The sequence below is a fragment of the Entelurus aequoreus genome, linkage group LG21 (assembly GCF_033978785.1).
Source record: "Entelurus aequoreus isolate RoL-2023_Sb linkage group LG21, RoL_Eaeq_v1.1, whole genome shotgun sequence".
NCBI lineage: Eukaryota > Metazoa > Chordata > Actinopteri > Syngnathiformes > Syngnathidae > Entelurus > Entelurus aequoreus.
Window position 1 is genome coordinate 906,186 of NC_084751.1, and position 24,849 is coordinate 931,034.

The following is a 24,849-nucleotide window of genomic DNA, read 5'->3' on the forward strand; positions in this document are numbered from 1 at the left end:
AAAGAGAAAAAGCCACCAAATTAAGAGCGCAAGACAAGTACTAAAACACTACACACAGGAAAACAGCAAAAAACTCAAAAAGTCACAGCGTGATGTGACAGGTGGTGACAGTACACCTACTTTGAGACAAGAGCTATAGTGATGCATGCTTGGTTATGGTTTAAAGTCATATCCAACAATTGCGAAAACGACTTTTTACTGTCAACTGAGTTTCGTTTTTTAATGATTTCTGCCCTATGCGGGCCTCTGGATTTTTTCAATGAAAAAAATGTGCCTTGGCTCAAAAAAGGTTGAAAAACACTGCTTTAGAAGACATGCTGGCATTGTTCAGGAGAGAACACACAAAAGTTAATACAAATAACAGAAGAAATGAACAAATTAAAAAGTTGGTTTGTCAAAAACAGAATCTCAGTAAAACTAAAAATAATGCTGGTTGGTAACAGTAGAAGGGAAAGTCAAACACAAATATAAACAGACGGAGTAGACATTGAAAGGGTAAAATAAAAAACATTTGTAAGTGTAGTAGTACGTAAGTAAATTTTATTTATAAAGCGCTTTTCACAGATAAAATCACAAAGCGATGTACAAAACATAGGTGAAGTAAAACAACAATTCAATTAAAACAAAAGGGGCAACATCATACAAAGGATACAAAGTGCATTAAAAATGATAGTTAAAAAATGCATTAACAAAAAGCTTTACTAAAAAGAGAAGTTTTCAAATGTTTCTTAAAAGTTTCAACACAGTCAAGATCACAGAGGGACTGGTGCAAATTGTTCCAGAGTCTGGGAGCCATAGCCTGGAATGCCAGGTCTCCACAGGTTTTAAAACAAGTTTTTGGGATCTTTAGAAGACCCTGGCCTGAAGACCAGGGGCCGTACTTATCAAGCTTCTTAGAATTACTCCTAAGAAGTCTGCTAAGAGTTGACTTAAGAGTAAATAAATTCTTCGCTGAAAGCTGCACTTAAAAGTTAGTTATCAAGCGTCTTACTCACACTTTCAGCGAAGTGTAGGACTTAATCTTAAGTGTCACACTCAGTGCTGAATTACGACATTACTATGTGCCGTAAACGGAATTTTAAGTGACGTCATTTCTGTGTCCATAGAAATGACCAATCACGGAAGGGAATCCGTTGTCTAAGAATAAAGAAATATCTTGGAAATATTTAAGTGGACAATGGGAGTGTATATTTTGACAATAAACTACTAAATAATACAAAACAAACTAGTCCCCGCCGGCACTCACGCTACCGCTCCCTCTCTTCTCTCGCCTACACACTCACTGACGTCACTCACCTCACGGCCACACACATACGCTACTGTCAAAACATTTTCTTTCCAATTCATTAATTAGGCAACTAATTTGAAAGTGGTGTGGGTGGCTCTATATATACTAGCCCACTGCAGCCACATGCAGAAATCAACAAGGAATCGAAAAGTATTAAATCTGTGACAAAAATAATACCCGCTCTGTCTAAACGATACCGTTTGATCAGCTGCTCGTCATCAAACAAACCCAGGACATCGTTCCGCTCCCTGAACGTCCGCGCACGTCTCTCTCGCCTCAGTGCCATCCCCTGCTGGCAACTCCTAACCACTTAAGACACCTCTGAAGGTCTCTTAAATATCGTGGAGAGTAGGAGTGATTCTTAGACTTAAGAACGTTGACAAAAAGCTTTTATTCTTAAGTTTGAGAGTAGGACTACATTTCGCAAATTCTCAGGACTTAAGTGTAAAATGGCACTCTAAGAAGCTTGATAAGTACGGCCCCAGACTGCGCCCTGAGGAGTAGGGGCATAATAATAATAGATGATAAAATGAAGTGGAAACCTCATGTAAAAAATACACAACATAAAGTAAGGCAAGGCAAGGCAACTTTATTTGTATAGCGCTTTTCATACACAAGGCAGACTCAAAGTGCTTCACAGACAACAAAGTGAAATGAAAGAAAATAAAAGCAAAATTAAAATGCAGACAATAAAAATAAAAACAGTGCAGACGTTAAAAGTTAAAAGATTAAAAGATTTAGCTGAAAGCTAAGGTGAACATAAAAGTCTTCAGTCTAGTTTTAAAAGTAGTGAGAGTTGGGGAGAGTCTGACATCTTCAGGAAGTTTATTCCAGCTATGTGTTGCATAGTGACTGAATGATGATCTCCCTTGATTTGAGTTTACTCTTGGAACCGCTAACAGATTGGTCTCAGAAGATCTTAGTGATCTAGAGGGCGTATATAGTGGGAGCATATCAGTGATATACTTGGGCCCTAGACCATGTAGTGATTTATATGTGAGCAGGAGGATTTTGAAATCTATTCTCTGATGTACAGGGAGCCAATGTAAGGATTTAAGAATTGGTGTAATGTGCTCACATTTTTTTGGTCTTTGTTAGAACTCTAGCAGCAGCGTTCTGAACAAGCTGTAGCTGCCTGACAGTTTTTTTGGGAAGACCTGCAAGGAGACCATTACAATAGTCTAGCCTACTGGTAATAAAGGCATGTACAAGTTTTTCTAAGTCTTGAGCTGACATGAGCCCTCTAAGTCTTTTTACATTTTTGAGGTGATAGTAGGCCGATTTTGTTACTGATTTGATGTGACTGTCGAAATGTAAATCAGAATCTAAAATAACCCCAAGATTTCTGGCTTTATTTGAGGTTTTCAGGGACAGTGATTGAAGGTGTTGGATGACTTTAAACCTTTCTTTTTTAGCACCAAAAACAATTATCTCAGTTTTATCTTCATTTAGTTGTAGGAAATTTTGGCACATCCAGTGTTTGACTTGCTCAATGCACTGGCACAGAAGATCTATGGGGCGATAGTCATTTGGTGATAGCGCTACATAGATTTGGGTGTCATCGGCATAGCAATGATGGTCAATGTTATTATTTTGCATGATTTGTCCTAGTGGGAGCATATAGATGTTAAATAAAGTCGGCCCCAAGATTGAACCTTGGGGGACTCCACACGTTACGTTGGTTGATTCTGATACAAAGTCACCAATGGAAACAAAATAGTTCCTATCTTGTAGATATGACTTGAGTAGCAAGAAAAACGTCAATAATGAATAAAGCAAAACATGTTCTGGACCAAAAATTCTACATTTCATTTTCATTGGTGGTTTAGAACAAGACAGTAGCTGAAATTTTGTTCATTATTTCTACTCTTTATATTTTGACATTGAATGGTTGAATCATTTTGAAACATAAACAACATGACTGCAAGATATTTGTTATTTCATGCAATAAATCACAGATGGCTATTCAGAGAAAGGAAGTTAGCTAATAGAATAAACATTGTTTGCACGCTTTATGTTTTTTTTTTGCATTTGGAGCAGTTGGAAGTGGAGAGGGAGTCGTTAAAACAGAACTAGCTATTTATTGATTAGCAATTGCCGAATCATGTAACATTAGCTTAATGCTAAAAAGCCAGGTTACTATCACATTCTGTAACAGACAAAGAATTTCATGTAGGCTAACGTTACCTACCTGCTACCTCTGTCTTTTTCTCGTTTCTCCTCCTCTTCTTTTCTTTTTTTTCTTCCCTGGGCACCTGACAGTTTTGGCCGTTTTGACATTTGTGGTGAGAGTCATGATACGGGAAGGGAGGGGGCGCACCGTGCGGGGGGGATGGCGTAATGTTGTAACAAATAATATTTCTATTAAATAGGCTTTACTTTGCATTTTAATTAACGTGGGATTATTTTTTGCATTTAGAAATAATAGTACCAACTTTTTTTTTTTTCTCCAACATTTGTGGCACTGGCGTGGCGCCCCCTGATGGACGGCGCCCTTAGCATTTGCCTATACGGCCTATGCCACGGGCCGGCTCTGTTCCTGCGGACGTTATCTCCTTCTGTTGTTGACTATTCATACGGTGTTAATCTGGAAATGGAAGACGTCAGGCTCATTTGGGTCAGTGCTGGTTGCTTCGGCATTTTGTCGGGTGTGGCACCGGCCGTAGATGTTGACATGCGGAGTTTCAAGCGCTCCTTATTCTCTACCGCAGTGTTTTTCAACCACTGTGCACGTGAGATATTGTCTGGTGTGCCGTGGGAGATGATGCATTCACTTGTGTGTGTGAAAAGCCGTAGATATTATGTGATTGGGCCGGCACGCGAAGGCAGTGCCTTCAAGGTTTATTGGCGCTCTGTACTTCTTCCTACGTCCGTGAGTGCGGCGTTTTAAAAAGTCATACATTTTGCTTTTTGAAACCGATACCGATCATTTTGAAACCGATACCGATCATTTCCGATATTGCATTTTAAAGCATTTATCGGCCGATAATATCGGCAGTCCGATATTATTGGTAGGGTTGGGTATCGTTTGAATTCGAACGATTCCGATTCCGATTCTTTGTTTCGATTCCGATTCCTGCCGATTCTCGATTCCGATTCTTTTAAGAGGCAGGGTCAAAAAAAAGTTTAGGATATTTTAAATGAGCTAGCTAACCTACAGTCTTTCTGAATGAAATAGTCTGACATTCTCCATCAATTTTAATTCTATTAACTTTTTATGAACTTTACTATAAATTCCTCACAGGGCTGTTTTCAACTAGAATATAAATATCAAATCTATGAACTTGAATATAAATATTATAAATTATTAGGGATGTCCGATAATGGCTTTTTGCCGATATCCGATATTCCGATATTGTCCAACTCTTTAATTACCGATACCGATATCAACCGATACCAATATCAACCGATATATACAGTCGTGGAATTAACACATTATTATGTCTAATTTGGACAACCAGGTATGGTGAAGATAAGGTACTTTAAAAAAAAAATTATAAAATAAAATAAGATAAATAAATTAAAAACATTTTCTTGAATAAAAAAGAAAGTAAAACAATATAAAAACAGTTACATAGAAACTAGTAATTAATGAAAATGAGTAACATTAACTGTTAAAGGTTAGTACTATTAGTGGACCAGCAGCACGCACAATCATGTGTGCTTACGGACTGTATCCCTGCAGACTGTATTGATATATATTGATATATAATGTAGGAACCAGAATATTAATAACAGAAAGAAACAACCCTTTTGTGTGAATGAGGAGGGAGGTTTTTTGGGTTGGTGCATTAATTGTAAGTGTATCTTGTGTTTTTTATGTTGATTTAATTAAAAAAACAAAAACCAAAAAAAAACCAAAAAAAAAACGATACCGATAATAAAAAAAACGATACCGATAATTTCCGATATTACATTTTAACGCATTTATCGGCCGATAATATCGGCAGGCCGATATTATCGGACATCCCTATAAATTATGAATACATTTTCCCAGGGGTACACTTTCCTCAAGAGAGCTTTATTTTTGAAAACCTCATGAAAACACATTTACACATAAGTGTATGATGCTGCAGGAAACCTCATGAAAACACATTTACACATAAGTGTATGATGCTGCAGGAAACCTCATGAAAACACATTTACACACACAAGTGTATGATGCTGCAGGTACTTAAAAATGTTACCGTGCTCCCACTGATGGGCTAACCTGGTGCAGAAAAGCAAAGAAACAATAAGAAACAACTTGCAAAACCCAGTCCAGATTAGCAGCAGGTACAGTATAAAATCAGAGACAGTTTTTGTTTAGGAAAATGACCATATCCGCCTTCTCAGGCAGGATGCGTGAACGTTCTGGACAGATAGTGTCTCCTGCTGTGGAAAATACACGTTCGCTGGGTGTGGAAGAAGCTTGAATGCATAAATAGGAGAAAGCGAGATATGACAGCAAAGGATAAGTCTTTTGTTGGTTCCACCGGACCACCACCATGCAGCAGGGTCGTCAGACATAAGTATCGGTGGAACGTCCTGGTACATCTGCAGCTCTCTCTCCACTCGTTTCTTGATGGACATGGAGCTCTGTTATTTCGCGGTTATTTCATTTTTTTTTGTAAAGTAAAGCCACACTTTCGACCGCCGACGCCCGCTATCCATGCTTGAGCTTGACTGACTCGCTCGGCTATGCTAACACTGCCGGCGGTGGGCGCTTCTTCGTTGGTGTCCGGGGCTTCTTCTTCCGGTTTGGCGGACATATTTTTTTCCGATCGGCGGACTGGTATCGAAAATAGGAATCGAAATTTAAACTTTTGAACGATTCCGGGAGAATCGGAAAGTTAGTCCCGGTTCCAATCGATACTCGATACTCGATACCCAACCCTAATTATCGGACATCCCTACTTTTAGGTGTTAATTTCGGTATCCGTCCTGACTCAGATGTTCCCCATCCTCACCAAAACATAAACTATATTGAGAACTTTTGGCCTTTCTTAAAGGGGAAAGTTACTCTTACCTTGGAAGTAGACACGGCCTGCAAGACTGTTGTACAAAACATCAAGAAAGTCTAGTTTCTTAATTTTGGAACAACTTGTCATGCTGGTTGGAAAAAAAAAAAAAAAAAAAAGTGTGCCTGTACCTAATAAAATGGCCCGCGTGCGTAACGACACCTCAAGAGGGTTCCAGCCGTCATTAAGAATATGGTGGCTGTCTGCGCTCAGAGAAAACACTCATAAATCAAATTGTAGCTTCAAGATGGCGGGGCGAGTGAGTGCTCATAAGGAAAAAGAATCACTGATTTGATGCTAATAAAACGCTTCTTCTGCCACCATTCTCGACGCTAACAGACAGTTGAGCCTTTGTGCATTTATTTATTATAAGTAATGCACGTTGTTCTGTCACTGTGACTCGTGTGACAGTGACGCCTTTTTAAGTAGCAGTGTGGCTTTTGTTTGATGTGACACTTTTTTTTTTTTTTTTCAAGCATTACCCCCCTCCCTTTTGTGTCTGCATCCTTGCTCCACATACATTTCTCTTCCCTCCTGAAACATTTAATAGCCTGCTAATTAAGCCAAGTCTGTGTGTTATATATTTATGTCGGGTCATCCTGTGTTTACAAGCCTGAGTGAGTGGAAGTATTAATGTTAGTTGCAGTGGTGCGGCTGATGATGTTAATAGCCCTCATCATTTTGGAGGTGACCCTTTTCTCAAATAAAATCAACAGGAAGTGAAAAAGTCATCATTTTACTGGACACCTATATTAAGTTAGTACCTTGGTTTTTTTTTTTAGTGTGATTTGTCGTCCAAGACGACATTTGAGGTTCTGCACCAAGGTGGTGGAAACCACGATGTACACTGCAAAAAGTCAGTGTTCAAAAACAAAAACAAAAAATACAAAAATTAGGGGTATTTTACTTGAACGCCTGCAGCTCGTGCAGAACTCTGCTGCTCGTCTGCTAACACAGACCCGCAGACGTGAGCACATCACCCCTATATTAGCGTCCCTTCACTGGCTCCCTGTGCGTTACAGAATCAATTTTAAACTCCTTTTATTTGTTTTTAAATGTCTAAACAACCTCGCGCCAACATATCTCTCCGACCTCCTTCAGCCTTACTGCCTCACCCGATCCCTAAGATCAGCCGATCAGCTGCCACTGACGGTCCCGGACACAAGGCTGAAGCTTAGAGGTGACAGAGCTTTCGCTGCTGCTGCTCCCAAGCTCTGGAACGACCTACCTCTGAGTGTTAGACAAGCCTCCTCTCTTCCTGTTTTTAAATCTTTCTTAAAAACATACTTTTATTCCATGGCTTTTAACACTGAGTGATATCCATCCTGCAATGGCGCCCCATAATACACCTGCTGTGAACCTGTTTTTATGTTTTTATATTTTATTAATTTATTTTTTATCGTGTTCTGTTTGTGTTGTGTTGTGTTTGCTCGGTTCTCGTATTATTTTAACCTGCCCATTGTACAGCACTTTGGCTACCCCTGTGGTAAATTTTAAATGTGCTTTATAAATAAAGTTGATTTGATTTGATTTGAACTAAGCAAAATTATCTGCCAACAGAACAAGAAAATTTGGCTTGTCAAGACTTTCCAAACCAAGTAAAATTAGCTAACCTCAATGAACCCAAAAATACCTTAAAATAAGAATATTCTCACTAATAACAAGTGCACTTTTCTTGGTAGAAAAAAAAAAAGACCTTTTTGCTCAATATGTTGAAAAATATTCTTAAATGAAGTAAATGCTAGTGCCATTATCTTGACATAATGATATGCGCTCGGCATTACATTTCTTGAAACCAGCAAACTTACACTAAAAACTAATTTATTGTTCTTAATGGAAAGGCAACCGCTTGTTACTCTCGGGTTCTCCTAGCCGCTCAGGGAAATCATATAGTCTAAAAATGCATTTTTCCATCGATAACATGACAGCATTGCGCCAAGTGCGTGCTCTTTCAGTCAATTAGTGCGCATATATACAGCCTGGCCCCCGGCCAAAACATTTTTAATTGTAATTTTGAGGAATTTATCTGAATGTGCATGACCTATTTCTGTTCAAAATTGTATGAAAATGTCACATGTTAAATGTTTAAATATTAACGGTCAGTTTACTGTACTGTGCCAACTGTACTACTATATGAGTACGTATTTTCTATTCTTTCATTGAAAATAAAACAGCAAAGTCCATTTGGCTGTCATCCGTTTTAATTGTGAGACACATTTGTGTCACAATCATGATTGTTTTTTTCATGCTTGAAATAAGAAATTATTACTTTTAAAAAAGTAGTTTTATACTTGTGAGTGTTGATGACACAGCTTTGCAACAGTTGATATTCTTGTTTCAAGCATGTTTTACTCAATATAAGCTGTAATATCTTACTGAGATCATTTAGGACCAAAATCCTTAAAACAAATAAAACACTCTAACATAAAATCTGCTTAGTGAGAAGAATTATCTTATTAGACAGAAAATAAGCAAATATCACCCTTATTTGAGATATTTCATCTTAGGTTTCAGTTTTTGCAGTGTACCACAAACAAATTACAGCCCGATGTGCACCGTGTGGTTCCTTAAGTGGGACCTCTGGGGTCTGTCCTGTGGAGTCGTCCTGGTTCGTCATGCTTGAGGAGAACTCCAAACACCGGCCCAGAGCCCCGCAGCGAGCTCCTTGTAATGCAAATGTGTCCCAGTTCGCATTATAGCTTGTTTTCTACTCTACTTAAACCGAGACATAGCCATACTGTAGTTTGTACTATCTACTTTCTTTCTAAACATAAATGCCTTGTCAAACGTAAAGGCCCACCAATTATTCTGAATTGACATTTTAAGGATATTTTAACTGTAGTATATGTCCCAAGTGAACGTCCTAGAACCTCTCTTCTGGGGCTCTGCCAACTATCTGTCTTAGATACAGATGTGGGAGCTGTAAACGTTTTTCGTTCAGCGTAAGGGCATCCTCGCACAGGCCTGGGCAATTATATTAACTCATGGTCCAAATTTAGAGAAAAAAATGTGTCTGGGGGCCGGTATATCTGATTTTTAGGAGCACTAATACAAAACCTCACAATCCTTCCTCATTGAATGCTAAAACATTATGACAGACCGCCTTAAAAAATGGAATGGAATTTTACATTTTTTTACTGAATGAGACACCCAGATTGTACATGAACATAAAGAATGTGGGAGGTAGCTAGTGGGAATCCTCCACATTGAAAAACTGAGATATGAGCTTTCTGGTAACTTGCATACATTTCATGATGTGTGGAGACCTATCTTGGAATACCTGAAACTGGAGTCAACCCCCCTTAAAGGCCTACTGAAATGAATTTTTTTTATTTAAACGGGGATAGCAGATCCATTCTATGTGTCATACTTGATCATTTCGCGATATTGCCATATTTTTGCTGGAAGGATTTAGTATAGAACAACGACGATAAAGTTCACAACTTTTGGTCTCTAAAAAAAAAAGACCTTGCACCTACCGGAAGTAGCGTGACGACACCGGAGGAAAGGCTCCTCACATTTTCCCATTGTTTACAATGCAGGAAGAGAGATTCGGACCGAGAAAGCGACGATTACCCCATTAATTTGAGCGAGGATGAAAGATTCGTGGATGAGGAACGTGAGAGTGAAGGACTAGCGTGTAGTGCAGGACGTATCTTTTTTTCGCTCTGACCATAACTTAGGTACAAGGGCTCATTGGATTCCACACATTCTCCTTTTTCTATTGTGGATCACGGATTTGTATTTTAAACCACCTTGGATACTATATCCTCTTGAAAATGAGAGTCGAGAACGCGAAATGGACATTCACAGTGACTTTTATCTCCACGACAATACATCGGCGAAACACTTTAGCTACGGCGCTAACGTGATAGCATCGGGCTCAAATGCAGATAGAAACAAAATAAATAAACCCCTGACTGGCAGGATAGACAGAAGATCAACAATACTATTAAACCATGGACATGTAACTACACGGTTAATGCTTTCCAGCCTGTCGAAGCTTAACAATGCTGTTGCTAACGATGCCATTGAAGCTAACTTAGCAACGGGACCTCACAGAGCTATGCTAAAAACATTAGCTCTCCACCTATGCCAGCCAGCCCTCATCTGCTCATCAACACCCGTGCTCACCTGCGTTCCAGCGATCGACGGAGCGATAAAGGACTTCACCCGATCACCAATGCGGTCGGCGGCCCGGAGACGGAGGAAGTCAAGGTGAGGTCGGCGGCTAGCGCGTCTGCTATCCATCTCAAAGTCCTCCTGGTTGTGTTGCTGTAGTCCGCCGCTCATACACCGATCACACCTACAGCTTTCTTCTTTGCAGTCTCCATTGTTCATTAAACATATTGCAAAAGATTCACCAACACAGATGTCCAGAATACTGTGGAATTTTGGGATGAAAACAGATCTTTTTTGTATTGGATCCAATGGGGTCCGAATACTTCCGTTCTCTCCGTGACGTCACGCGCATACGTCATCATATCTAGACGTTTTCAACCGGAAGTGTCGCGGGAAATTAAAAATTGCACTTTATAAGTTAACCCGGCCGTATTGGCATGTGTTGCAATGTTAAGATTTCATCATTGATATATAAACTATCAGACTGCGTGGTCGGTAGTGGTGGGTTTCAGTAGGCCTTTAATAGTCCGGCCCACGTGTGCACAGATTTTCCTCCATGCGGACCCTGAGCTAAAATTACTTTGACACCCCTAATTTAGAGTTACTGCATGTGTAAAAAAGTTGATTAAGTGCACCATAGCCCTTACTTGGAGACCCAGACAATTTGTCGGAGACAGGTGTGATTAAGACCGCTCATTATCATTAAAGCTACATAAACGCAAAACCAATAGCTCTTACTTAAAGCTCTTTAAAATGTCAAAATTCCAGCATCAAATTAAGATTTTGGACAGCACACCTCCAACGCTGGATTGCGAGACTTATTTGAAATGTGTGAAAAACTAAATAATATGGAATCGTTAATATTTTAGTATGAAGGACTTTGGTGTCATGATTCTATAGCAGTTATGAGCCAGCTCCTCATACAAAACCAAGACAATAAACCGCAAATGTGTTTTCTGGCAGTGAATCTTCAGCTCGTCTTTAGGATGGAATCACCGTTTTATTGGAAGCATTCTTCCTGCCTGCTGCTGAAGGGCGTGTGTGCCTTGTGGGCTGAGTGACTGGCTCAAAGCAGGGAGTGGGAATGTTGAATGCGTCACGCGGCATCATCGAAATATCAAGTAGAAATATTTCCGCCGATATAAATGAAATGCAAAGGTCACTCTATATTTAATAGCCGTTTAGGGTTTAGGCTGTTAATAATACTATTCTTAATACGACACACTGAGATGCCATTATAAACTCTACAACCAGGCCCGGCCCTAACCAATCTGGCACCCTAGGCAAGATTTTAGGTGGTGCCCCCCCACATCGGCAGTGAAGTGTATATACTCACAAGAAACCGAATAGCTTTGTCTTTGACCTTTTTTTTTACTTAAAGAAAGCAAATTAACAATCAGAATAGTTAACAAGATAAAAAAAAATATGGATAAATAAATGAATGCAAAAAATAAAAAATTAATATATGAAATACAATATTTTTTACATACATAAACACAAAATAAAACGTGTCAACAAGTTGCATAACATAAATTAAAAATACAATATGAATAAGGCACTGCACAAAACAAGATATCAAACCAGTATGACTTTAACAACTATATTACAAAAAAAGGGGATCCTACAGAGTTCTCTATTTGTGCTTTTTAATATTGCATTAACTAGAATGACTTACAAATTACTGTACACCAGGGAGTACTGTAATTACCTAACGTTACATTGTTATTTTCCATAACAATTTAGCCCCCTCCACAATATTAACCCGACGTTAAAACAGAACCAGCTATTTATTGATTAGCAATTGCCGAATCATGTAACATTAGCTTAATGCTAAAAAGCCAGGTTACTATCACATTCTGTAACAGACAAATAATTTCATGTAGGCTAACGTTACCTACCTGCTACCTCTGTCTTTTTCTCGTTTCTCCTCCTCTTCTTTTCTATTTTTTCTTCCCTGGGCACCTGACAGTTTTGGCCGTTTTGACATCTTGTGTTGATTTTTTTATGTGGTGACGTCCAAAAAGAGTCATGATACGGGAAGGGGGGGGGGGGGGGGGGGGGCGCACCGTGCCCGGGGAGGGGCATCGTAATGTTGTAACAAATAATATTTCTATTAAATAGGCTTTACTTTGCATTTTAATTAACGTGTGATTATTTTATGTATTTAGAAATAATAGTACCAAATTTTTTTTTTCTTTTTTTTTTTCCTCCAACATTTGTGGCACTGGCGTGGCGCCCCATGATGGATGGCGCCCTTAGCATTTGCCTATATGGCCTATGCCACGGGCCGGCCCTGTCTACAACCTTAACCATGTATAAAATGCAAAAAATGTGTTCGTCATGGCTTTTTTCATTTGTATGGGCAAAGACTCTCCCATCTTTTATGTAAATAATTCACTCTTTGCACTGTGCGCATATATTTTGAACAGGAACTGCTGTTCCAACCCTGAGAGTGAGTCAACCGGTCGACGTGGGGCGTCACAAAGGTGATTCATTCATCCCGCTCGAGAATATTAGATGATTGCCTGGACGACAAGAAACCCTGATTAGGAATTGCTAACATTCACTGTGGGTTACGGTACGTCAGCATAGATACTGTTACACTGTTATTGGTATTATTTGGGTGCGGAAAATGTGACGAGTCCTCCAATCTGTGGAGGAGAATAACAGCAGACCTGCACACAATCCAATCCCATTGTGCGTTCCCCAAGAGTGTGATAGCTTCCCTTTGACCTCAGAAAGTAAACACTGCAAGCACGTAAGCCCGTGTAGCAATGCATCGTGGCGAGACAAGGACAACGGACATTTATTTGCATTTCGCGGTGTGTGACCAGAAAAAAAATGAAGCTTTTTGTTAATCAACATGGTGTGATAAGCGTTGCCATTTAGAACAAACCAAGAGGATGTGGCCTGAAGCGATTGAGGAAAATATGCTTGGTGCAGTTATTGTCTGCTACCATCAGAGGCGCTGTTGATTCAGTCTCAATTACCGTATTTTCTGGACCATAGGGCACACCGCATTATAAGGCGCACTATTTGCGATCCTTTTTCATATATAAGGCGCACCGTATTATATGGCGCATTAAAGGCCTACTGAAAGCCACTACTACCAACCACGCAGTCTGATAGTTTATATATCAATGATGAAATCTTAACATTGCAACACATGCCAATACGGCCGGGTTAACTTATAAAGTGCAATTTTAAATCTCCCGCTAAACTTCCGGTTGAAAACGTCTTTGGATGATGACGTATGCGCGTGACGTAACCAGTGAAACAGAAGTATCTGTACCCCATTGAATACAATACAAAATAGCTCTGTTTTCATCTCATAATTCCACAGTATTCTGGACATCTGTGTTGGTGAATCTTTTGCAATTTGTTTAATGAACAGTGAAGACTGCAAAGAAGAAAGTTGTAGGTGGGATCGGTGTATTAGCGGCAGACTACAGCAACACAACCGGGAAGACTTTGACACGGATAGCAGACGCGTTAGCCGACGCTAGCCACCGACCGCACGGATGATCGTGGTGAAGTCCTTCGTCCTTCCGTCGATCGCTGGATCGCAGGTGAGCACGGGTGTTGATGAGCAGATGAGACCTGGCTGGCGTAGGTGGAGCGCTAATGTTTTTATCATAGCTCTGTGAGGTCCCGTTGCTAAGTTAGCTTCAATGGCGTCGTTAGCAACAGCATTTTTAAGCTTCGCCAAGCTGGAAAGCATTAACCGTGTATTTACATGTTCATGGTTTAATAGTATTGTTGATTTCCTGTCTATCCTTCCAGTCAGGGGTTTATGTATTTTGTTTCTATCTAAATTTGAGCCCGATGCTATCACGTTAGCTCCGTAGCTAAGTTAGCTTCAATGGCGTCGTTAGCAACAGCATTTTTAAGCTTCGCCAAGCTGGAAATTATTAACCGTGTATTTACATGTCCACGGTTTAATAGTATTGTTGATCTTCTGTCTATCCTTCCAGTCAGTGGTTTATTTATTTTGTTTCTATCTGCATTTGAGCCCGATGCTATCACGTTAGCTCAGTAGCTAAAGAGCTTCGTCGATGTATTGTCGTGGAGATAAAAGTCACTGTGAATGTCCATTTCGCGTTCTCGACTCTCATTTTCAAGAGGCTATAGTATCCGAGGTGGTTTAAAATACAAATCTGTGATCCACAATAGAAAAAGGAGAGAGTGTGGAATCCAATGAACCCTTGTACCTAAGTTACGGTCAGAGCGAAAAAAGATATGTCTTGCACTGCATTCTAGTCCTTCACTCTAACGTTGCTCATCCACAAATCTTTCATCCTCGCTCAAATTAATGGGGTAATCGTCGCTTTCTCGGTCCGAATCTCTCTCGCCACTGGTGTAAACAATAGGAAAATATGAGCAGTCCTTCCTCTGGTGTCGTCACGCTACTTCCAGTAGGGGCAAGGCTTTTTTTTTATCAGAGACCAAAAGTTGCGAACTTTATCGTCGTTGTTCTATACTAAATCCTTTCAGCAAAAATATGGCAATATCGCGAAATGATCAAGTATGACACAGAATGGATCTGCTATCCCGGTTTAAATTAAAAAAAATTAATTTCAGTAGGCCTTAAGTCGTTATTATTTTCTTCTAAATGTAAAACACTTCCTTGTGGTCTACATAACATGTAATGGTGGTTCTTTGGTCAAAATGTTGCATAGATGATGTTTTACAGATCATCTTCAAGTCGCTTTCTGACAGTCGCTTCAGGATGCGCTGTTTTGTGGGCGGTCTTATTTACGTGGCTCACCTTTGACAGCGTCTTCTCCCCGTCATCTTTGTTGTAGCGGTGTAGCGTGCAAGGACGGGAGTGGAAGCTGGGATAGGCTCCAGCCCCCCGTGACTCCAAAAGGGACAAGCGGTAGAACATGGATGGATGGATATTACCAAACATCTTTGACAATCAAAGCATGATCATGACAATTCAAATTTTGTGTTAATTGATGCATGATACTGGTATCTAAACACGGTGTAGCTCCTCCTCTGAATGCAAGTGCTCCTAAAGCAGGAATACAAATCCTGTATTTCTACAAAATATAAAATCTGGAAAGACACCAACACACAGCAGGCAATTTTTTTTTAATTGTCTAAATGGTGTTTGTCCTTTTTGTGAGGATCTGTGTAAAAAGCATAATGTTTAAAAGACATGTTCAATAAAGCAATTTAATTGTCCGTTCATGGGGTTAACACTTGAAATGTATCTGTCTAGGGTACACTTATTAATGATGAAAAATGATATCCATCTGCGATTAATTTTGAATTAACTGTGAACAAAATGCGATTAATCGGGATTAAATATTTTAATAATTTGACAGCTATATACCTTATTTTCCGGACCATAGGGCGCACCGGATTATAAGGCGCACCCCCGATGAATGGTCTATTTTAAATCTTTTTTCATATATAAGGCACACCGGATTATAGGGCGCATTAAAGGAGTCATATTATTATAATTTTTTTTTCTAAAAAAAGACTTCCTTGTGGTCTACATAACATGTAATGGTGTAATGCGCCATTTTGTGAGCGGTCTTATTTACGTGGCTCACCTTCGACAGCGTCTTCTCCCCGTCATCATTGTTGTAATGGTGTAGCGTGCAAGGACGGGAGTGGAAGAAGTGTCAAAAGATGGCGCTAACTGTTTTAATGACATTCGGACTTTACTTCAATCAATAACGGAGCAGCATCTCCTCATCCGTGGCTCACTAGTGCAACAACAAGGCCGGAAATGTGTCCCGTGAAAAACCGTCCGACCGGAACTCTCTAATAACTAAATTCCTTGGGTGAATAATGTAAACTCACTACACCGGTATGTTTTAGCGCTTTCATGGTGAGTTTACTGGCAAATATAAGTAAGAACTTTACGCTACTTTATATTAGAAATGGCAACAGCGGAGGATGAATGTCACATAACAAGAAAATAGAGAAAAAGAAAAAACTTATCGACTACGGCGTCGGACGCGCGCACATTTTCAGGACTTATGCAGATCCCAAATACAGATCACCAGGTACCAGAAGGTAAGAAAAGTTGCTTTTGCATAATATTGCGAAACAAAATGCCAGATAATGTCTTACCTTATACACACACTATAATAATACTCCTATGTTGAAGCACAGTACAATCCATCAAGCGGTGCGGCTTCATAGCTTACCAAAGTCGTGCTAAAAAATTTGGTAGATTTTTGACAACCGTGTGTAATGTTCTATATTTTCAATGGAACACATCCAATGTTGGTGTTGTTTACTTGAGTCATATTGCAGTCTACACATATCTCTTATGTGTGACTGCCATCTACTGGTCACACTTATCATTTCACCATGTACCAAATAAAATAGCTTCGCAATTGGCAAGCACAACCAGAATTATTCCGCACGTTTGGCGCACCGGGTAATAAGGCGCACTGTCGCACACTCTTGGCATTCTCTAAATGAGCTTCAAGCACACCTGTCAAGTGAAAACCATTTCAGGTGACTCCCTCTTGAAGCTCATTGAGAGAATGCCAAGAGTGTGCAAAAAAGGTAATCAGCACAAAGGGTGGCTATTTTGAAGAAACTGGTATACAAAACATGTTTCAATTATTTCACCTTTTTTTGTTAAGTACATAACTCCACATGTGTTCATTCATAGTTTTGATGCCTTCAGTGACAATCTACAATGTAAATAGTCATGAAAATAAAGAAAACGCATTGAATGAGGAGAAGGTGTGTCCAAACTTCTGGCCTGTATTGTAAATATTTAACAAGTGTGAAATACAACGTGGTTGTATTTGACCACACATTTGTATTTGGCTTTTTAAAAATATACTACATATAGTGTAATTATAACCACAGTGTTTTTTTTGTTTTTTTTACCAGAACCGCAAGGAGGTGACAAATTTAGTTCTCTTTGACCACATGATCATTAATTAACCAGCATAATAGATCAGTGTTTTTCAACCAATGTGCCGTGAGATATAGTCTGGTGTGCCGTGGGAGATTATCTAGTTTCACCTATTTGGGTTAAAAATATTTTTTGCAAACCAGTAATTATAGTCTGCAAATGATGTGTTGTTGTTGAGTGTCGGTGCTGTCTAGAGCTCGGCAGAGTAACCGTGTAATACTCTTCCATACCAGTAGGTGGCAGCAGGTAGCTAATTGCTTTGTAGATGTCGGAAACGGCGGGAGGCAGTGTGTAGGTAAAAAGGTGTCTAATGGTTAAACCAAAAATAAACAAAAGGTGAGTGCCCCTAAGAAAAGGCATTGAGGCTTAGGGAAGGCTATGCAGAACGAAACTAAAACTGAACTGGCTACAAAGTAAACAAAAACAGAATGTGACGATCTGTCACTTCATTTCTGTTTGTTTCCTTGTTTTTGTATTCACTTCCCATCAGTGCTCTTATTTTGTTCCATTTCCTGTTTGTCCCTGAGCACTGTTTGATCACTCACCTGCCGTTGATTGGCAGGCGGTCCACACCTGCTGCCAATTAGCGTGTCCTATTTATGCCTTGTCTCGAGCACTCCTCAGCGCTCGAAGATCATGTGAGGAACTCTCTCGGCTGCAGTTTTTGAGACCCCAAGATGCAGGAACCAGCAGACGATGAACAGGTAAGATGATCTTTATTATCATCAACAGAAATGAAGCAGTCTCGCACATAAACGTTCCACAACATAAAGCAATCTTGGAGCACTGAGGAGTGCTCGAGACGAGGCATAAATAGGACACGCAGGTGTGGACCGCCTGCCAATCAATGGCAGGTGAGTGATCAAACAGTGCTCAGGGACAAACAGGAAATGGAACAAAATAAGAGCACTGATGTAAATACAAAAACAAGGAAATAAACAGAAATTAAGTGACAGATCGTCACACAGAATGCTGGACGACAGCAAAGACTTACTGTGGAGCAAAGACGGCGTTCACAATGTACATCCGAACATGACATGGCAATCAACTATGTCCCCACAAAGAAGGATAAAAACAACGGAAATATTCTTAATTGCTAAAACAAAGCAGATGCGAAAATATCGCGCAAAGGAAGACATGAAGCTGCTACAGGAAAATACCAAAAAAAGAGAAAAAGCCACCAAAATAGGAGCGCAAGACAAGAACTAAAACACTACACACAGGAAAACAGCAAAAAACTCAAAGTCACGGCAGGTCGTTACAGTACACCTACTTTGAGACAAGAGCTATAGTGATGCATGCTTGGTTATGGTTTAAAGTCACATCCAACAATTGCGACGACGACTTTTTACTGTCAACTGAGTTTCGTTTTTTAATGATTTCAACTGGTGGTGTGCCTCCGGATTTTTTCAATGCAAAAAATGTGCCTTGGCTCAAAAAAGGTTGAAAAACACCGTATTCGACAACACAGGAACAGCCAGCGAGCCAATGTTGCGGGGAGGACAAAACTGCTCAGCCAGCCTAGTTACAACCAGGGGCGTCACTAGCTTTTAAGGACAGGGGGGCTTAGCCCCCAGGAGATGCACAGGATGCGAGCGAACGTAGCGCACGAGCACAAAACTTCACAAACGGCTAACAAAGACTTAGAAATTATTCTTTGTTATTATTATTATTTCAGTCGGTTTAGTTTCAATCTGTGTTCAGTACAACAACAAACATGGGTTTGCACAGTGACATTTTGTTTACAGCATCAACAAGAAACAATGACTTGCATGATCCTTCAAGATACACTGAAACACATTAGCCTCTATGTTATTCATTCACAACATAGAGGCTAATGCCACAACTTTCGCTCACAATACAATAATTGTTTGTTCCCAAATATTTTGAAGTTGCACAGATTAGATTTTGGGCACATATGTGACTAAAATGGTTGTAAATTCAAGCCCTGGAAATATTACTTAACTACTTCAATTAAAGTAATATCTGGATCGGGATAATTTGGCTTGTATATAATATATGTGTGTATATATATATATATATATATATATATATATATATATATATATATATATATATATATATATATATATATATATATATATATATATATATATATATATATATATATATATATATACGGTATAAATATTATGGCAAGCCGTTAAGGAAATTAAATATATATGGAAGTATGAATAGAAATGAGAAACTTTTATATATACTGTAAATAAGAAAGACTTAGTCTGCTGATCTGAAAAAGAGCCAAAGCTGTCAAAGAGCTGAGGGACCATCTTCAAAGTGCAATGCTGAAACAAATAATGCAAACAATAAAATGTAACTTCCAGGGCTTGAGATTAACGTAGTCCTGTCGTCCCGGGGACGGTAAAAAAAATGCACGGAACGAAATTAAATGCTCCCCGGGATGATGGCTTTTAACCATTTTTTTCCTTTTTCTTTTTATGTATTTATTCATTTTACATTTTATATTAAATGTCTTGGTTTTTCCACCCTCTGAAAATCCTATGAAATGTTTAACAAGCCATCCTATAATAATACAACAGCTATTAATGTAACAATACAATAAAACAAATATATTTAATGATGTTGTTTTCATTATTTTAACAATAGGCTAATGTATATTACTTTATATAGATTCTACAAGAAACACAAAACTTAAAAACTAAATTATTTACAATTGCAGACACAAGGTTCTTGTTCTGCAGTGCTGTGTGCTAATGTGCTTCGTACACCTGCAGGACCGCAAGCAAGGTCGCAGAGAAAATGCGGACTGGATTTTGAGTGATGTGGGCATTTTCTATATGAACAAGTGGAATGGATTGGATACAGACGCACTAAAGGGGCTCTCTACCTTACACTATGAAGTGAGGGGAAACTGACTGAATAATGACAGGTTATATGATTATTTATTTAAACTCATATTCGGGCCACTTTATAATGAATATGTCGGCATCCACAGCACACTGGATTCCAGTTAATTGAAATACCACAACACTGGATATTGTTCAGATAAGTTACATTTAAAGGCCTACTGAAATTAAATGTTTTTATTTAAACGGGGATAGCAGATCCATTCTATGTGTCATACTTGATCATTTCGCGATATTGCCATATTTTTGCTGAAAAGATTTAGTAGAGAACAACAACGACGACAAAGTTCGCAACTTTTGGTCGCTGATAAAAAACAAACAAAAAAAAAATATTTTTTATTTTTTATTTTTTTTAACACCAAATTATTTAGGGGGGCTTAAGAACATTTTAGGGGGGCTTGAGCCCCCCTAAAATAGGCCTAACAACGCCAATGGTTACAACAAAGTTCGTTGTCAACAACAGCACGGCAGGTGTGACACGCCTGAGTATCTCATCAACACCCGAGTAGCACAGCTGACAAAGCTTTTTGACTCTGCGGTTAATTGAATAGAGTTGGAGAATGGATGGTGTGTTTTTTGTATTGGATTTGTAGCTGGTCAATGTTTGAGAACCACACAGACAAATTGGATGGAGTGTGTCCATCCTGAAGAAACCAGGGAATTGCTTCCCCCCCCCCCCCTCCCCCCTCTTTCCTTCCTTGTGGTCACTGCATTTCTCTTCTCTGACCTGCGCCCTCCACTCCCCCCCGTCAATACTTCATGAGCAGTGTTGACACGTGTGCAGCTTGGAGCTCAGGAGCAGCCATATTACGTTATCGCTGTCACTCTGCTGTCTTTATAGTGCCCAGCGAGGACGTGTCGGGCTGAGATACGAGCCGGCGTCAAGCTGCGCAGCGGCGGCTCTAGCCGTCATGCACGAGGTCAACCAATTGCTGATGACTGATTCATGAGTATCAGGCCCGGGCTTTGCACCCGGTATTATGCCCGCCGACAACCAGGATTGATGAGGATTTAGTGGCCATTGTGGTTGCAAGTTGTCAAACTTGATGGGGAATGTTTTGCTGCTCATGACGGAAAGATGTCAAATGTAAAGGTTAGACTTTGTAAAGCGTTTAATCACACATCAAGTGTTGCCCGACGAGCTCACCTGAGGCCATGTCTACACTAAGTCGTTTAACCCCTTAAACGAATAATTATTTAGCCCAAGCCCCGTTTCAGCCACACTAAACCAGCGTTTAAGGTTCCCCTCCTCTGACACATTTTTACACGGGTAAGTGCGCCGTGTATTTCTTGAATCCCCGGCACTTAGCTTTGTATGGACTCATCGATCGTTTACAAACTGAGTTCGGAGAGGAAGTGACGCTAGAAAGACCGCCCCCCACACAGGAAGTGACGTCAGAAAGAACGCGCCACAGCCATCTTCATAATAAAGCGGTTTCGTAAGTCGGAGCTAACCACTGGAAATATGAAGGCGAGTCATCCAGACCTGCCCGTTTTTCTCCTTCTTCTACATGTACAGACGCTTGTGGAAATCACACATGAATGAATACCTTAAGAAAAAGCAATTGCAGCTATTTGGGATACAACACTTCTCAGACGGCAAGAGAACTTTCCAATGTCCAGGTCAGCTGTGATTCCTTAGCGAAAAACTTTGTCCATTTGTCGAAGGAGAGTGTTGCGTCTGACCAGTCTCCCTCTCAGGGAATTTAAATCCACCGGTCAATCCAAAGTTTTTTCGATGGCATATATGCTGAGTAAGAAGGACCATCAAGACAGGATAGGAATATTATCAAGTTTTACTAAAGCTTTAGGAGACCAGTCCAATTGTCCTTTCATATCGACATCTCGAAGAGGTCTGCCGTTCAAACGAGCAGAGCCAACATATTGAATACGCAAACAGTCCCCCCCCCCCAGAAAGGAATGCATCCTCTTTGTTCTGATACAGATAAGATAAGAATCAGAATCAGAATCGTTTTATTGCCATTGTTTGAGAACGGGTTCACAAACTAGGAATTTTTCTTGGTGCAATCGTGCAACATAAAACACATATAACACATATTTGGTAATAAAAAGAGCTGTAACTGAGCTATCAGATAGACACAGAAGGAATTCAAGGAATTCAAGGAGCTACTGTTAGGAGTTATTGTTCATTTGCCTGATGGCCGAGGGGAAAAAACTGTTCAGGTGGCGGGAGGTGTGGGTCTGGATGGAGCGTAGTCTCCTGCCTGAGGGGAGAGGGGAGAATAGTTTGTGTCCAGGGTGAGAAGAGTCAGCTGTGATCCGACCCACACACCTCCTGGTCCTGGAGGAGAACAAGTCCTGGAGGGATGGGAGCTTGCAGCCAAACCTTCTCACTTCTCACTCCCTTCTCAAGAAGGGAGTACTCCAACTTCCACATTCCAACCCCTCAAGACACCACACAGACATCTGCAGACAAAGAGAGACTAGTATACAGAGTGTAAATGGAAAAATACTAGCTGCTTCAAACATGACTATGAATAAAGAAAGAACTCTTAAACATATATGCATTCTCCACAAGAGTCAACGAGAATGCGAGCTCCCGTGGATGTGATAAAAAAGATAGCGTGTGCTTTGTATTACCTGGCCGTCGTGGGAAGACTACGGAAAACATTGAATGCATTTGGACTGGCAAAGCAGACAGTATCAGTTATTGTCTGCCATGTATGTCGCAGACTCAACGTCTAGGTCCAGAGTATATAAAGTCACCTAAAAGGAATGGACAATGAAGGTGAAGGCAAAAGAGTGAGGAGTATCTTGACCAGATATCTAGATCCCTAGTTTGATTGATGTAAAATGTTCTTTATCACATTGTTTACTTTCACATGTCCATTACAGACTTGATTAATTTATGTTGGCTCAAGTGTGATTCACTACAACAGGGCCCCACAGCACACTGGATTCCAGTTAATTGAAATACCACAACACTGGATATTGTTCAGATAAGTTACATTTAAAGGCCTACTGAAATGAAATGTTTTTATTTAAACGGGGATAGCAGATCCGTTCTATGTGTCATACTTGATCATTTCGCGATATTGCCATAGTTTTGCTGAAAAGATTTAGTAGAGAACAACAACGACAAAGTTCGCAACTTTTGGTCGCTGATAAAAAAGCCTTGCCTATACCGGAAGTAGCGTGACGTCACAGGAAGAAGGGCTGCTCACATTTTCCTATTGTTTACAATGCAGCGAGAGAGATTCGGACCGAGAAAGCAAAGATTACCCCATTAATTTGAGCGAGGATGAAAGATTTGTGGATGAGGAACGTAAGAGTGAAGAACTAGCGTGCAGTGCAGGACGTATCTTTTTTCGCTCTGACCGTAACTTAGGTACAAGGGCTCATTGGATTCCACACTTTCTCCTTTTTCTATTGTGGATCACGGATTTGTATTTTAAACCACCTCGGATATTATATCCTCTTGAAAATGAGAGTCGAGAACGCGAAATGGACATTCACAGTGACTTTTTCCTTCATAACAATACATCGGCGAAACACTTTAGCTACGGAGCTAACGTGATAGCATCGGGCTCAAATGCAGATAGAAACAAAATAAATAAACCCCTGACTAGCAGGATAGACAGAAGATCAACAATACTATTAAACTATGGACATGTAAATACACGGTTAATGCTTTCCAGCCTATCAAAGCTTAACAATGCTGTTGCTAACGACGCCATTGAAGCTAACTTAGCAACGGGACCTCACAGAGCTATGCTAAAAACATTAGCTCTTCACCTACGCCAGCCAGCCCTCATCTGCTCATCAACACCCGTGCTCACCTGCGTTCCAGCGATCGACGGAGCGACAAAGGACTTCACCCGATCACCGATGCGGTCGGCGGCCTGGAAATGGAGGAAGTCAAGGTGAAGTCGGCGGCTTGCGCGTCTGCTATCCATCTCAAAGTCCTCCTGGTTGTATTGCTATAGTCCGCCGCTAATACACCGATCCCACCTACAGCTTTCTTCTTTGCAGTCTCCATTGTTCATCAAACAAATTGCAAAAGATTCACCAACACAGATGTCCAGAATACTGTGGAATTTTGGGATGAAAACAGAGCTTTTTTGTATTGGTTCCAATGGGGTCCGAATACTTCCGTTCTCTCCGTGACGTCACGCGCATACGTCATCATATCTAGACGTTTTCAACCGGAAGTGTCGCGGGAAATTAAAAATTGCACTTTATAAGTTAACCCGGCCGTATTGGCATGTGTTGCAATGTTAAGATTTCATCATTGATATATAAACTATCAGACTGCGTGGTCGGTAGTAGTGGCTTTCAGTAGGCCTTTAAGAACTTGCACACAAAGCAACACTGGAGGTGACTATGAGGTGCGCATTTTCCGCACATGCGTATTAGGTCGTGTTGTGCCGGCGGACGGAGGGAGTGAGGGGGTTTTAAACGGTGGCATTCTTGTGTGTGGACACGGATAAGGTTAGGTGGGATTTACCCTGGATAACCTTATCCGGCTTAGTGTAAACGGGGCCTGAGCCGTCCGCTACCCTTCACTGTCATTGCTTTGTGACGTCTGTTGTCCCGCTACCGCTCTACTACAGCTTTTAATTGTTTGTCAGAGTCATTATCACAGGCAGTCACAGTTGGTGACGCCAGCGGTAGATCTGTAATGGCGTATCGCTG

The 24,849-nt window shown here is 40.2% G+C and overlaps 1 long non-coding RNA gene across 1 annotated transcript in view; it reads left to right on the forward strand.

Moving 5' to 3' along the window:
- Positions 1–24,849, forward strand: part of LOC133638824 (uncharacterized) — a 92,132-nt gene that overhangs the window by 17,705 nt on the left and 49,578 nt on the right. The gene's annotated exons all lie outside the window — the stretch shown is intronic.